The following is a 14,521-nucleotide window of genomic DNA, read 5'->3' as shown; positions in this document are numbered from 1 at the left end:
GAACCACACCTTTCCTTGTGTCCTTCACCCCAACCAAGATTGAAGGATGACGCAGGCCATACTACTGATTACTCCATGGAGCTGTTTTCACATACCATGCCTGGATTATCAAGTCAAATGGTGAATTACCCAGGCCAAGATGAATCTGACATGGAGTGCACTGATGCACAGCCGCTGATGGATGATTCTGCTGGTACATTCACTCAGAGCACTACATTGTCCTCGCAGTGTACAGAGCCAGATTTTGACCCTGATGAGACTCAGGTGCCCCTTCCCGCACACTATACCACCATACACGGTGACACAGAGAAAGGTGCACATGACATAGAAGAGGAGGTGATGGATGACCCAGTTGTTGACCCAGATTGGCATCCATTGGGGGAAGAGGGTGCTGCTTCCAATAGCTCAGATGAGCATCCACAGCAGACATCGACATCGCAACAGCTGTTATCTGGCAGGCCCGGAGCACTCCAAAGACAGGTTCCAAACATCAAAAGAGTTGCTGGACAGCTTGTCCAGAGGGTCAAAAGATCACAGCGTGCTAGGCCGCAAAATGTCTGCCAAAGTAGGAAGAGTGCAGTGTGGCACTTTTTTGAACAAAATCCTCATGATCAGGCCAAGGTTATCTGTAAGAAGTGCGCAAAGACCTTTAGCCGAGGGAAAAATCTGAAAAATTTGAATACCAGTTGCATGCTTAGACATTTAACCAGCATGCACTTGCAAGCGTGGACACAACACCAAACCTCAAGTGCCACATGTGCAACTGATCACAACGAAGGTAGTCAGCAACGCTACATTGTTTCCCCCACTGTAAGCCCACCGGTTAGCACAGCAGCAAATGTTGAGGTGTCGTTGCAAGGCCACAGCAGTCAGGGAATCCCACTGTTATATCAACGAAAGACTGATTCTAGTCCATCAGAAAGAACACCAACTCCATCACCATCATCAACCCTCTCTCAGTCCGCCCTGTCCACCGCTACTTCCACCATATGCAGCTCTCAAGTCCAGCTCACCCTCCCAGACACTATGAGTAGGTCAAGAAAGTACTCAGTCTCTCATCCGCGTACACTGGGTTTGAACGCCCACATTGCCAAACTAATCTCGTTTGAGATGATGCCCTTTGGGTTGGTGGAAAGCACAGCTTTCCGCGAACTCATGGCCTATGCAGTACCACGCTATGACCTACCCAGTCGCCACTTCTTCTCTCGCAAAGCCATCCCAGCCCTCCACCATCATGTGAAAGACCGCATTGTCCATGCACTCAAGCAGTCAGTGAGCGGAAAGCTGCACCTCACAACTGATGCATGGTCCAGTCGGCATGGCCAGGGCCGTTACGTGTCCATCACTGCGCACTGGGTTAATGTGGTGGATGCAGGGTCCACAGGGGACAGCGGTGGTGGGACAGTGCTGCCTAGCCCATGGTATAGGAAACAGTTGGCTGTAGGCGTTCGACCCTCCTCCTCCTCCTCCTCTAGAAGCGAAAGCTCGTCCACAGAGCGCAGTCGTACGAGCACTCCATTTGCAGCTGCCACTGTTGTACACGATGTGTCCCCCTATCGAGCAGCTAGTGGAAAGCGTCAGCAGGCTGTGTTGCAGATGATGTGTTTGGGCGACAGACACACCGCCGAGGTGCTGGCCGAGTACTTGAAGCGACAAACTGAGTCATGGCTGGGCAGTGTACATCTTGAGGCAGGCAAGGTAGTTAGTGATAACGGCCGTAATTTTGTGGCAGCCATAGCCCTTTCAAAACTCAGCCACATACCTTGCTTGGCTCACACCTTGAACCTGGTGGTGCAGTGCTTCCTCAAAAATTATCCGGAGTTAACAGCCCTGCTCCAGAAGGTGCGAAGACTGTGCGCGCACATCCGCCGGTCGCCTGTACACTCCGTTCGTATGCAGAAGCTGCAGCGATTGCTCCACCTTCCCAACCACCGCCTCATTATCGACATTGCAACAAGGTGGAACTCCACCCTGCACATGGTGTAGCGGCTGTGCGAGCAGAGGCAGGCCATAATGCATTTGTGGGAGGATACACGGCCAGGCACTTTGAGAGCAGACATGGAGTTGACAGGCGTGCAGTGGTCGAAGCTGAAAGACCTTTGTAAAGTCCTTCAGTGTTTTGAGGAATGCACACGGCTGGTAAGCGCAGACGACGCCATCCTAAGCATGAGCATCCCACTTATGCGTCTGCTCATGCAAACTTTGACGCACCTTAAGGAGCAGGCGTCTGCAGCCAATGTTGATGAGGAGGAAGAGGAGGAGGGAATCCTTGATGACATTCAGCCATTGTCTGCTCAGGGACCTCTCCTGGACGAGGTGGAGGAAGAAGAGGAGGAGGAGGGTGATGGGGATGATTACTTAGGGGAGGAGGATGCATCTCGTGGGGCAAGTGAAAATGTTGGCATGGCAAGGTCTGGTACAGGGTTTGTGCGTGACTGGAGGGATGTGGATTTGCCAGAAAGTGCTCCTCCACCCAGCACTCGCAGTGCATCATTGACACCGGGAACATTGGCCCACATGTCAGATTATGCCTTGCGGATCCTAAAAAGGGACCCCCGCATTGCCAAAATGATGAACGATGACGACTACTGGTTGGCCAGCATCCTGGATCCACGCTATAAAGGCAAATTACAAAACATCATGCCACAGGAGAACCTTGACCTAATATTGGCTAATAAACAAGCAACTCTGGTAAATCGGTTGCTTGAGGCATTCCCAGCACACAGCAGCGGTGATGGTTCTCACACGAGCCGTACGGGCCGGGGGCAGCTTGGCAGAGGTGTTCGTGGTGCACACAGCAGAAGTGGCGTTGGAGACAGGGGTTTCATGACAATGTTGTGGACTGATTTTTCAAATACCGCTCACACAACTGGTAATACTGCATCGATGGAAAGTGACAGGAGACAGCAGTTGTCAACTATGGTTACAAACTACTTTTCCTCCCATATCGATGTTCTCCCACACAGGTCATTCCCCTTTGACTATTGGGCCGCTAAACTGGACACCTGGCCTGAATTGGCCAAATATGCCTTACAGGAGCTCGCTTGCCCAGCTGCAAGTGTGCTATCGGAAAGAGTCTTCAGTGCAGCTGGATCAATCCTGACAGAAAAAAGGACCCGTCTGTCAACCCAAAATGTGGATGATCTAACCTTCATTAAAATGAACCACGCATGGGTTTCCAAGGATTTTGTCCCACCTTCCCCTGATGACACATATGGTGACAGAAAAATGGCTTGCTTTGGTTCACCTCTTCCTGGTACTTCACCTATTTCGCCTTTTGCATCAGCTGAATGTCCAACATCAACATATGCCACTTTCTAAAACTCCCTAACTGTGCTGCCTCCCCCCCCATGGCCGGGGTAACCACCTAGCGCACGACACTGTGCGAGTGCCATTGCCCTGGACAGGTGGGTAGGCCGACTCTTGGGCGCGGGCACTGGCACAGGGTCCCTCATAGTGCAATCAAGTGTCTCTGACGGTGGTGGTGCACACCCGCCGTCAGACACACCGCTGTACTATGAGGGGCCCAGTGCCAGTACCGACGCCCAAGAGTGGGCCCCCCTTGCTTGGGCAGGGCCCCAGCATTTGCAATCTTTACCTCTCCCTGCTCCTCCGCTGTGTAATCTGGGCCGTCAAATCCATACTGTGCCTGACACCGTCTGAGCCTGCCTCCTGAGACATATATTTTGAATGTGTACGCTATCCATACATGTTATCCAGGGATACGGTACCCTTTCTAACCTTTGTGCAATGACGTGCAATCCATACTGGGCCTAACACCATCTGAGCCTGCCTCATGCTGTATAGACATATATTTTGAATGTGTACGCTATCCATACATGTTATCCGGGGATACGGTACCCTTTCTAACCTTTGTGCAATGATGTGCAATCCATACTGGGCCTAACACCGTCTGAGCCTGCCTCATGCTGTATAGACATATATTTTGAATGTGTACGCTATCCATACATGTTATCCGGGGATACGGTACCCTTTCTAACCTTTGTGCAATGACGTGCAATCCATACTGGGCCTAACACCATCTGAGCCTGCCTCATGCTGTATAGATATATATTTTGAATGTGTACGCTATCCATACATGTTATCCGGGGATACGGTACCCTTTCTAACCTTTGTGCAATGACGTGCAATCCATACTGGGCCTAACACCGTCTGAGCCTGCCTCATGCTGTATAGACATATATTTTGAATGTGTACGCTATCCATACATGTTACCCAGGGATACGGTACCCTTTCTAACCTTTGTGCAATGACGTGCAATCCATACTGGGCCTAACACCGTCTGAGCCTGCCTCATGCTGTATAGACATATATTTTGAATGTGTACGCTATCCATACATGTTATCCGGGGATACGGTACCCTTTCTAACCTTTGTGCAATGATGTGCAATCCATACTGGGCCTAACACCGTCTGAGCCTGCCTCATGCTGTATAGACATATATTTTGAATGTGTACGCTATCCATACATGTTTTCCGGGGATACGGTACCCTTTCTAACCTTTGTGCAATCACGTGCAATCCATACTGGGCCTAACACCGTCTGAGCCTGCCTCATGCTGTATAGACATATATTTTGAATGTGTACGCTATCCATGCATGTTATCCGGGGATACGGTACCCTTTCTAACCTTTGTGCAATGACGTGCAATCCATACTGGGCCTAACACCGTTTGAGCCTGCCTCATGCTGTATAGACATATATTTTGAATGTGTACGCTATTCATACATGTTATCCAGGGATACGGTACCCTTTCTAACCTTTGTGCAATGACGTGCAATCCATACTGGGCCTAACACCATCTGAGCCTGCCTCATGCTGTATAGACATATATTTTGAATGTGTACGCTATCCATACATGTTATCCAGGGATACGGTACCCTTTCTAACCTTTGTGCAATGACGTGCAATCCATACTGGGCCTAACACCATCTGAGCCTGCCTCACGCTGTATAGACATATATTTTGAATGTGTACGCTATCCATACATGTTATCCAGGGATACGGTACCCTTTCTAACCTTTGTGCAATCACGTGCAATCCATACTGGGCGTGAGAACGGCTGGCGAGCTGTTAAGCAAGCTACAGCACCTGTCCAGACAAGTACAGGGATTCCCTAGCGAGGAGACTTATTTGATTGTTTTCAATGTTGGGACAGCAATTTTTGGGGAGCACTATACTCTGGAGAATGATAGATGGGGCCCACCATACACTGGAAAATTCCAAAGGTGGACATCAGACACTGGAGCAGCATTTACAGGGCCCATTATACACTAGAGCATTAGAAATGGGGCCCATTATGTTTGGAGCATTATTTGGGCCCATAAGACAGTGGAGCTTCATCCATGGGGACCAACATATACTGTAGCATTATGTGGAGCTCATCATATACTGTTTCAAACATTATATGGGACCAATGATTCTGTATGGAGAAATAGATGGGCCTCGTCCTGAGATGTAAAAAGTGAGGTATTTTTCATTGTACTATACCGCTATTTATCTGCCGTATCGGAGCATGATGAGTTGTGGTATGTGTTAAAGGGGCGCTCTTTCGCCCAGGGCACATGAAAACCTGCAACCAGCCCTCCCCCCCCACAACTTTAGCCAAATAACACCCATTTTTCAGTGCGTAACTTATATTATGAAGTTAATTAAGGTTGACAAGCTTAAGTAAGAAGAATTGATGCTTTTGGCATTCAAATGGGCACTGTTGGTGTGTTTCCTGTCCTCCTCTCACTGCCGACTTTTATTCCCCATTGACTTACATTGGGTTTCGTGTTTCGGGACGACCCCGACTTTTCCCTATAATCGGACGATCTTGCTCGACCCGACTTTTGGAAAAGTCGGGTTTCACGAAACGAAACGCGACCCTAAAAAACCAAAAGTCGCTCAACTCTAGTCCTCAGTTCGAAACTGGGCAGAAACACAGCGTTCCTCTTGCAAACTAGCGCTTTTGACAATGAGTGCTTGATCTTTAATGCTTGCCATGACCACAGTAAACGCTCTTGTCTGGTTACTGTAGTGTAGTGATTGTCCTGTTTGCCATCCTCCTGAAAGTTCCCTGTTTTGATCCCGGGCAGAAACATGTGGCTTTTCTTTATTTTGATCACAAACGTATATTGTTGGCTTAATTAGCCTTATTTAGCATATTCTATTGTTGGTTTAATGAGCATTACTTTTACCAATGTGATTATTTCTACCCGTTTTTGCTTTTGGCAAGCATGTGTGTTTTTGACAGTGTCTAAGTGTTCCTAATTCAAGTAACACCTGATAGGATCAAGGTGCGAAAGCAGGCATCTAGGTGCTTTTTCTTTTTGGCTTTTGGACAAAGGCATGAGAATGTTTTGTGGAGCATGGTTTTGTTTCCCTGTTTGTTCTTTTTCTCCAATAGCCTGACAAATGAAAGGTTCCTGTGTTGCAAAATGCACTTTGTCCTGTCTTCAGACATAGAGGAAGACCTCTGGACTTTGGCTGGTTGTTTTTTTCTTTTTCAAGTTCATTTCAGCATGTTTAAACATTTTTAGCTTTGCATGGAGTTTCTGAAGTGTAGTGGTTTTCACGTTCACCTCACACGCGAACGGTCACCAGTTCGAAACTGGATAGAAGCATGACATTAGGCGTTTACATTAAAGCTTTTGACGTTGAGTCTTTGTTCTCGATGGCTCGTCATGACCACAGTAACCTTCCGCAGCCGGTTTCTGTAGTGTAGTGGTTATCACGTTCGCCTCACACGCGAAAGGTCCCCAGTTCGAAACTGGGCAGAAACACGCTGTTACCTTTTGGTATCCAAGCTTTTGACTTTCAGTTCTTGATCTCGATTGCTTGTTGTCACCACAGTAAGCACTTGCATCCGGTTTCTGTAGTGTAGCGGTTATCATGTTCCCCTCACACGCGAAAGGTCCCCAGTTCGAAACTGGGCAGAAACACAGCTTTTTCTCTTGGAAAACGATCTTTTTGACTTTCATTGCTTGTTCTTTATTGCTTGCCATGACCACAGCATTTTTTGATTTTTTTTAATCAGGTGGTTTCTGTAGTGTAGAGGTTATCACGTTAGCTTTACACGCGAAAGGTCCTCTGTTCGAAACTGGGCAGAAGCACAGCGTTCCTTTTGCAAACTAGTGCTTTTGACAATGAGTGCTTGATCTTTAATGCTTGCCATGACCACAGTAAACGCTCTTGTCTGGTTACTGTAGTGTAGTGATTGTCCTGTTTGCCATCCTCCTGAAAGTTCCCTGTTTTGATCCCGGGCAGAAACATGTGGCTTTTCTTTATTTTGATCACAAACGTATATTGTTGGCTTAATTAGCCTTAGTTAGCATATTCTATTGCTGGTTTAATGAGCATTACTTTTACCAATGTGATTATTTCTACCCGTTTTTGCTTTTGGCAAGCATGTGTGTTTTTGACAGTGTCTAAGTGTTCCTAATTCAAGTAACACCTGATAGGATCAAGGTGCAAAAGCAGGCATCTAGGTGCTTTTTCTTTTTGGCTTTTGGACAAAGGCATGAGAATGTTTTGTGGAGCATGGTTTTGTTTCCCTGTTTGTTCTTTTTCTCCAATAGCCTGACAAATGAAAGGTTCCTGTGTTGCAAACTGCACTTTGTCCTGTCTTCAGACATAGAGGAAGACCTCTTGACTTTGGCTGAATGTTTTTTTCTTTTTCAAGTTCATTTCAGCATGTTTAAACATCTTTAGCTTTGCATGGAGTTTCTTAAGTGTAGTGGTTGTCACGTTCACCTCACACGCTAACGGTCCCCAATTCGAAACTGGATAGAAGCATGACATTAGGCGTTGATATTAAAGCTTTTGACGTTGAGTCTTTGTTCTCAATGGCGCGTCATGACCACAGCAACCTTCCGCAGCTGGTTTCTGTAGTGTAGTGGTTATCACGTTTGCCTTACACGCGAAAGGTCCCCAGTTCGAAACTGGGCAGAAACACGCTGTTACCCTCTGGTATCCAAGCTTTTGACTTTCAGTTCTTGATCTCGATTGCTTGTTGTCACCACAGTAAGCACTTACATCTGGGTTCTGTAGTGTAGCGGTTATCACGTTCGCCTCACACGCGAAAGGTCCCCAGTTTGAAACTGGGCAGAAACACAGCTTTTCTCTTGGAAAACGATCTTTTTGACTGTCAGTGCTTGTTCTTTATTGCTTGCCATGACCACAGCATTTTTTGTTTTTTTTGAATCGGTTGGTTTCTGTAGTGTAGCAGTTATCACGTTTGATTTACACGCGAAAAGTCCTCAGTTCGAAACTGGGCAGAAACACAGCGTTTCTCTTGCAAACTTGCGCTTTTGACAATGAGTGCTTGATCTTTAATGCTTGCCATGACCGCAGTAAATGCTCTTGTCTGGTTACTGTAGTGTAGTGATTGTCCTGTTTGCCATCCTCCTGAAAGTTCCCTGTTTTGATCCCAGGCAGAAACATGTGGCTTTTCTTTATTTTGATCACAAACGTATATTGTTGGCTTAATTAGCATTAGTTAGCATATTCTTTTGCTAGTTTAATGAGCATTACTTTCACCAATGTGATTATTTCTACCCGTTTTTGCTTTTGGCAAGCATGTGTGTTTTTGACAGTGTCTAAGTGTTCCTAATTCAAGTAACACCTGATAGGATCAAGGTGCGAAAGCAGGCATCTAGGTGCTTTTTCTTTTTGGCTTTTGGACAAAGGCATGAGAATGTTTTGTGGAGCATGGTTTTGTTTCCCTGTTTGTTCTTTTTTCCCATAGCCTGACAAATGAAAGGTTCCTGTGTTGCAAAATGCACTTTGTCCTGTCTTCAGACATAGAGGAAGACCTCTTGACTTTGGCTGGCTGTTTTTTTCTTTTTCAAGTTCATTTCAGCATGTTTAAACATCTTTAGCTTTGCATGGAGTTTCTGAAGTGTAGTGGTTGTCACGTTCACCTCACACGCGAACGGTCCCCATTTCGAAACTGGATAGAAGCATGACATTAGGCGTTGATATTAAAGCTTTTGACGTTGAGTCTTTGTTCTCGATGGCTCGTCATGACCACAGTAACATTCCTCAGCCGGTTTCTGTAGTGTAGTGGTTATCACGTTCGCCTAACACGCAAAAGGTCCCCAGTTCGAAACTGGGCAGAAACACGCTGTTACCCTTTGGTATCCAAGATTTTGACTTTCAGTTCTTGATCTCGATTGCTTGTTGTCACCACAGTAAGCGCTGGCATCCGCTTTCTGTAGTGTAGAGGTTATCCTCACATGCGAAAGGTCCCCAGTTCGAAACTGGGCAGAAACACAGCTTTTTCTCTTGGAAAACGATCTTTTTGACTTTCAGTGCTTGTTCTTTATTGCTTGCCATGACCACAGCATTTTTTGTTTGTTTGAATCGGTTGGTTTCTGTAGTGTAGGGGTTATCACGTTCACTTTACACGCGAAAGGTCCTCAGTTCGAAACTGGGAAGAAACACAGCGTTCCTCTTGCAAACTAGTGCTTTTGACAATGAGTGCTTGATCTTTAATGCTTGCCATGACCACAGTAAACGCTCTTGTCTGGTTACTGTAGTGTAGTGATTGTCCTGTTTGCCATCCTCCTGAAAGTTCCCTGTTTTGATCCCGGGCAGAAACATGTGGCTTTTCTTTATTTTGATCACAAACGTATATTGTTGGCTTAATTAGCCTTAGTTAGCATATTCTATTGCTGGTTTAATGAGCATTACTTTTACCAATGTGATTATTTCTACCCGTTTTTGCTTTTGGCAAGCATGTGTGTTTTTGACAGTGTCTAAGTGTTCCTAATTCAAGTAACACCTGATAGGATCAAGGTGCGAAAGCAGGCATCTAGGTGCTTTTTCTTTTTGGCTTTTGGACAAAGGCATGAGAATGTTTTGTGGAGCATGGTTTTGTTTCCCTGTTTGTTCTTTTTCTCCAATAGCCTGACAAATGAAAGGTTCCTGTGTTGCAAAATGCACTTTGTCCTGTCTTCAGACATAGAAGAAGACCTCTTGACTTTGGCTGGCTGTTTTTTTCTTTTTCAAGTTCATTTCAGCATGTTTAAACATCTTTAGCTTTGCATGGAGTTTCTGAAGTGTAGTGGTTGTCACGTTCACCTCACACGCGAACGGTCCCCAGTTCGAAACTGGATAGAAGCATGACATTAGCCGTTGATATTAAAGCTTTTGACGTTGAGTCTTTGTTCTCGATGGCTCGTCATGACCACAGAAACCTTCCGCAGCCGGTTTCTGTAGTGTAGTGGTTATCACGTTCTCCTAACAGGCGAAAGGTCCCCAGTTCGAAACTGGGCAGAAACACGCTGTTACCCTTTGGTATCCAAGCTTTTGACTTTCAGTTCTTGATCTCGATTGCTTGTTGTCACCACAGTAAGCACTTGCTTGTGGTTTCTGTAGTGTAGCGGTTATCACATTCGCCTCACACGCGAAAGGTCCCAAGTTCGAAACTGGGCAGAAACACAGCTTTTTCTCTTTAAAAACGATCTTTTTGACTTTCAATGCTTGTTCTTTATTGCTTGCCATGACCACAGCATTTTTTGTTTGATTGAATCGGTTGGTTTCTGTAGTGTAGCGGTTATCACGTTCGCTTTACACGCGAAAGGTCCTCAGTTTGAAACTGGGCAGAAACACAGCGTTCCTCTTGCAAACTAGCGCTTTTGACAATGAGTGCTTGATCTTCTATGCTTGCCATGACCACAGTAAACGCTCTTGTCTGGTTACTGTAGTGTAGTGATTGTCCTGTTTGCCATCCTCCTGAAAGTTCCCTGTTTTGATCCCGGGCAGAAACATGTGGCTTTTCTTTATTTTGATCACAAACGTATATTGTTGGCTTAATTAGCCTTAGTTAGCATATTCTATTGCTGGTTTAATGAGCATTACTTTTACCAATGTGATTATTTCTACCCGTTTTTGCTTTTGGCAAGCATGTGTGTTTTTGACAGTGTCTAATTGTTCCTAATTCAAGTAACACCTGATAGGATCAAGGTGCGAAAGCAGGCATCTAGGTGCTTTTTCTTTTTGGCTTTTGGACAAAGGCATGAGAATGTTTTGTGGAGCATGGTTTTGTTTCCCTGTTTGTTCTTTTTCTCCAATAGCCTGACAAATGAAAGGTTCCTGTGTTGCAAAATGCACTTTGTCCTGTCTTCAGACATAGAGGAAGACCTCTTGACTTTGGCTGGCTGTTTTTTTCTTTTTCAAGTTCATTTCAGCATGTTTAAACATCTTTACCTTTGCATGGAGTTTCTGAAGTGTAGTGGTTGTCACGTTCACCTCACACGCGAACGGTCCCCAATTCGAAACTGGATAGAAGCATGACATTAGGCGTTGATATTAAAGCTTTTGACGTTGAGTCTTTGTTCTCGATGGCTCGTCATGACCACAGTAACATTCCGCAGCCGGTGTCTGTAGTGTAGTGGTTATCACGTTCGCCTAACACGAGAAAGGTCCCCAGTTCGAAACTGGGCAGAAACACGCTGTTACCTTTTGGTATCCAAGCTTTTGACTTTCAGTTCTTGATCTCGATTGCTTGTTGTCACCACAGTAAGCACTTGCATCCGGTTTCTGTAGTGTAGCGGTTATCACGTTCGCCTCACACGCGAATGGTCTCCAGTTCGAAACTGGGCAGAAACACAGCTTTTTCTCTTGGAAAACGATCTTTTTGACTTTCAGTGCTTGTTCTTTATTGCTTGCCATGACCACAGCATTTTTTGTTTGTTTGAATCGGTTGGTTTCTGTAGTGTAGTGGTTATCACGTTTGCTTTACACGTGATAGGTCCTCAGTTCGAAACTGGGAAGAAACACAGCGTTCTTCTTGCAAACTAGCGCTTTTGACAATGAGTGCTTGATCTTTAATGCTTGCCATGACCACAGTAAACGCTCTTGTCTGGTTACTGTAGTGTAGTGATTGTCCTGTTTGCCATCCTCCTGAAAGTTCCCTGTTTTGATCCCGGGCAGAAACATGTGGCTTTTCTTTATTTTGATCACAAACGTATATTGTTGGCTTAATTAGCCTTAGTTAGCATATTCTATTGCTGGTTTAATGAGCATTACTTTTACCAATGTGATTATTTCTACCCGTTTTTGCTTTTGGCAAGCATGTGTGTTTTTGACAGTGTCTAAGTGTTCCTAATTCAAGTAACACCTGATAGGATCAAGGTGCGAAAGCAGGCATCTAGGTGCTTTTTCTTTTTGGCTTTTGGACAAAGGCATGAGAATGTTTTGTGGAGCATGGTTTTGTTTCCCTGTTTGTTCTTTTTTCCCATAGCCTGACAAATGAAAGGTTCCTGTGTTGCAAAATGCACTTTGTCCTGTCTTCAGACATAGAGGAAGACCTCTTGACTTTGGCTGGCTGTTTTTTTCTTTTTCAAGTTCATTCCATCATGTTTAAACATCTTTAGCTTTGCATGGAGTTTCTGAAGTGTAGTGGTTGTCACGTTCACCTCACACGCGAACGGTCCCCAGTTCGAAACTGGATAGAAGCATGACATTTGGTGTTGATATTAAAGCTTTTGACGTTGAGTCTTTGTTCTCGATGGCTCGTCATGACCACAGTAACCTTCCGCAGCCGGATTCTGTAGTGTAGTGGTTATCACGTTCGCCTAACACGCGAAAGGTCACCAGGTCGAAACTGGGCAGAAACACGCTGTTACCCTTTGGTATCCAAGCTTTTGACTTTCAGTTCTTGATCTTGATTGCTTGATGTCACCACAGTAAGCACTTACATCCGGTTTCTGTAGTGTAGCGGTTATCACGTTCGCCTCACAAGCGTAAAGGTCCCCAGTTCGAAACTAGGCATAAACACAGCTTTTCTCTTGGAAAACGATCTTTTTGACTGTCAGTGCTTGTTCTTTATTGCTTGCCATGACCACAGCATTTTTTGTTTTTTGTATTGGTTGGTTTCTGTAGTGTAGCGGTTATCACTTTCGCTTTACACGCGAAAGGTCCTCGGTTCGAAACTGGGCAGAAACACAGCGTTTCTCTTGCAAACTAGCGCTTTTGACAATGAGTGCTTGATCTTTAATGCTTGCCATGACCACAGTAAACGCTCTTGTCTGGTTACTGTAGTGTAGTGATTGTCCTGTTTGCCATCCTCCTGAAAGTTCCCTGTTTTGATCCCGGGCAGAAACATATGGCTTTTCTTTATTTTGATCACAAATGTATATTGTTGGCTTAATTAGCATTAGTTAGCATATTCTATTGCTGGTTTAATGAGCATTACTTTTACCAATGTGATTATTTCTACCCGTTTTTGCTTTTGGCAAGCATGTGTGTTTTTGACAGTGTCTAAGTGTTCTTAATTCAAGTAACACCTGATAGGATCAAGGTGCGAAAGCAGGCATCTAGGTACTTTTTCTTTTTGGCTTTTGGACAAAGGCATGAGAATGTTTTGTGGAGCATGGTTTTGTTTCCCTGTTTGTTCTTTTTCTCCAATAGCCTGACAAATGAAAGTTTCCTGTGTTGCAAAATGCACTTTGTCCTGTCTTCAGACATAGAGGAAGACCTCGTGACTTTGGCTGGCTGTTTTTTTCTTTTTCAAGTTTATTTCAGCATGTTTAAACATCTTTAGCTTTGCATGGAGTTTCTGAAGTGTATTGGTTGTCACGTTCACCTCACACGCGAACGGTCCCCAGTTCGAAACTAGATAGAAGCATGACATTAGGCGTTGATATTAAAGCTTTTGACGTTGAGTCTTTGTTGTCGATGGCTCTTCATGACCACAGTAACCTTCCGCAGCCGGTTTCTGTAGTGTAGTGGTTATCACATTCGCCTAACACGCGAAAGGTCCCCAGTTTGAAACTGGGCAGAAACACGCTGTTACCCTTTGGTATCCAAGCTTTTGACTTTCAGTTCTTGATCTCAATTGCTTGTTGTCACCACAGTAAGTGCTTGCATCTGGTTTCTGTAGTGTAGCGGTTATCACGTTCGCCTCACACGCGAAAGGTCCCCAGGTCGAAACTGGGCAGAAACACAGCTTTTCTCTTGGAAAACGATCTTTTTGACTTTCAGTGCTTGTTCTTTATTGCTTGCCATGACCACAGTATTTTTGTTTTTTGGTTTTGTTGGTTTCTGTAGTGTAGCGGTTATCACTTTCGCTTTACACGCGAAAGGTTCTCAGTTCGAAACTGGGCAGAAACACAGCGTTTCTCTTGCAAACTAGTTCCTTTGGCAATGAGTGCTTGATCTTTAATGCTTGCCATGACCACAGTAAACGCTCTTGTCTGGTTACTGTAGTGTAGTGATTGTCCTGTTTGCCATCCTCCTGAAAGTTCCCTGTTTTGATCCCGGGCAGAAACATGTGGCTTTTCTTTATTTTGATCACAAACGTATATTGTTGGCTTAGTTAGCATTAGTTAGCAAATTCTATTGCTGGTTTAACCCCTTCACCCCCAAGGGTGGTTTGCACGTTCATGACCTGGCCAATTTTTACAATTCTGACCACTGTACCTTTATGAGGTCATAACTCTGGAACGCTTCCATGGATCCCGGTGATTCTGACATTGTTTTCTCGTGACATATTGTACTTCATGTTAGT

At 45.0% G+C, this 14,521-nt stretch overlaps 10 non-coding genes across 10 annotated transcripts; all 10 read left to right on the top strand.

Moving 5' to 3' along the window:
• The first annotated feature begins 6,715 nt into the window (after positions 1-6,715).
• Positions 6,716-6,788, top strand: TRNAV-CAC (transfer RNA valine (anticodon CAC)). Its single transcript has one exon. It is a non-coding gene; the product is annotated as a tRNA-Val (tRNA).
• A 1,098-nt stretch (positions 6,789-7,886) lies between these two features.
• On the top strand, positions 7,887-7,959 carry TRNAV-UAC (transfer RNA valine (anticodon UAC)). Its single transcript has one exon. It is a non-coding gene; the product is annotated as a tRNA-Val (tRNA).
• A 1,096-nt stretch (positions 7,960-9,055) lies between these two features.
• Positions 9,056-9,128, top strand: TRNAV-AAC (transfer RNA valine (anticodon AAC)). Its single transcript has one exon. It is a non-coding gene; the product is annotated as a tRNA-Val (tRNA).
• A 1,248-nt stretch (positions 9,129-10,376) lies between these two features.
• On the top strand, positions 10,377-10,449 carry TRNAV-CAC (transfer RNA valine (anticodon CAC)). The gene has a single exon. It is a non-coding gene; the product is annotated as a tRNA-Val (tRNA).
• A 97-nt stretch (positions 10,450-10,546) lies between these two features.
• On the top strand, positions 10,547-10,619 carry TRNAV-UAC (transfer RNA valine (anticodon UAC)). Its single transcript has one exon. It is a non-coding gene; the product is annotated as a tRNA-Val (tRNA).
• Positions 10,620-11,546: 927 nt separating this feature from the next.
• Positions 11,547-11,619, top strand: TRNAV-CAC (transfer RNA valine (anticodon CAC)). The gene has a single exon. It is a non-coding gene; the product is annotated as a tRNA-Val (tRNA).
• A 1,265-nt stretch (positions 11,620-12,884) lies between these two features.
• Positions 12,885-12,957, top strand: TRNAV-UAC (transfer RNA valine (anticodon UAC)). Its single transcript has one exon. It is a non-coding gene; the product is annotated as a tRNA-Val (tRNA).
• A 768-nt stretch (positions 12,958-13,725) lies between these two features.
• Positions 13,726-13,798, top strand: TRNAV-AAC (transfer RNA valine (anticodon AAC)). The gene has a single exon. It is a non-coding gene; the product is annotated as a tRNA-Val (tRNA).
• Positions 13,799-13,884: 86 nt separating this feature from the next.
• On the top strand, positions 13,885-13,957 carry TRNAV-CAC (transfer RNA valine (anticodon CAC)). Its single transcript has one exon. It is a non-coding gene; the product is annotated as a tRNA-Val (tRNA).
• A 94-nt stretch (positions 13,958-14,051) lies between these two features.
• TRNAV-UAC (transfer RNA valine (anticodon UAC)) lies at positions 14,052-14,124 on the top strand. Its single transcript has one exon. It is a non-coding gene; the product is annotated as a tRNA-Val (tRNA).
• Positions 14,125-14,521: the final 397 nt, after the last annotated feature.

Source organism: Dendrobates tinctorius, unplaced genomic scaffold (genome assembly GCF_039654945.1).
Source record: "Dendrobates tinctorius isolate UK_male_01 unplaced genomic scaffold, ASM3965494v1 ptg000332l, whole genome shotgun sequence".
Taxonomy (NCBI): Eukaryota; Metazoa; Chordata; class Amphibia; order Anura; family Dendrobatidae; genus Dendrobates; species Dendrobates tinctorius.
The sequence above is the reverse complement of the archived record's forward strand: the minus strand, read 5'-3'. Positions and strand labels throughout refer to the sequence as shown.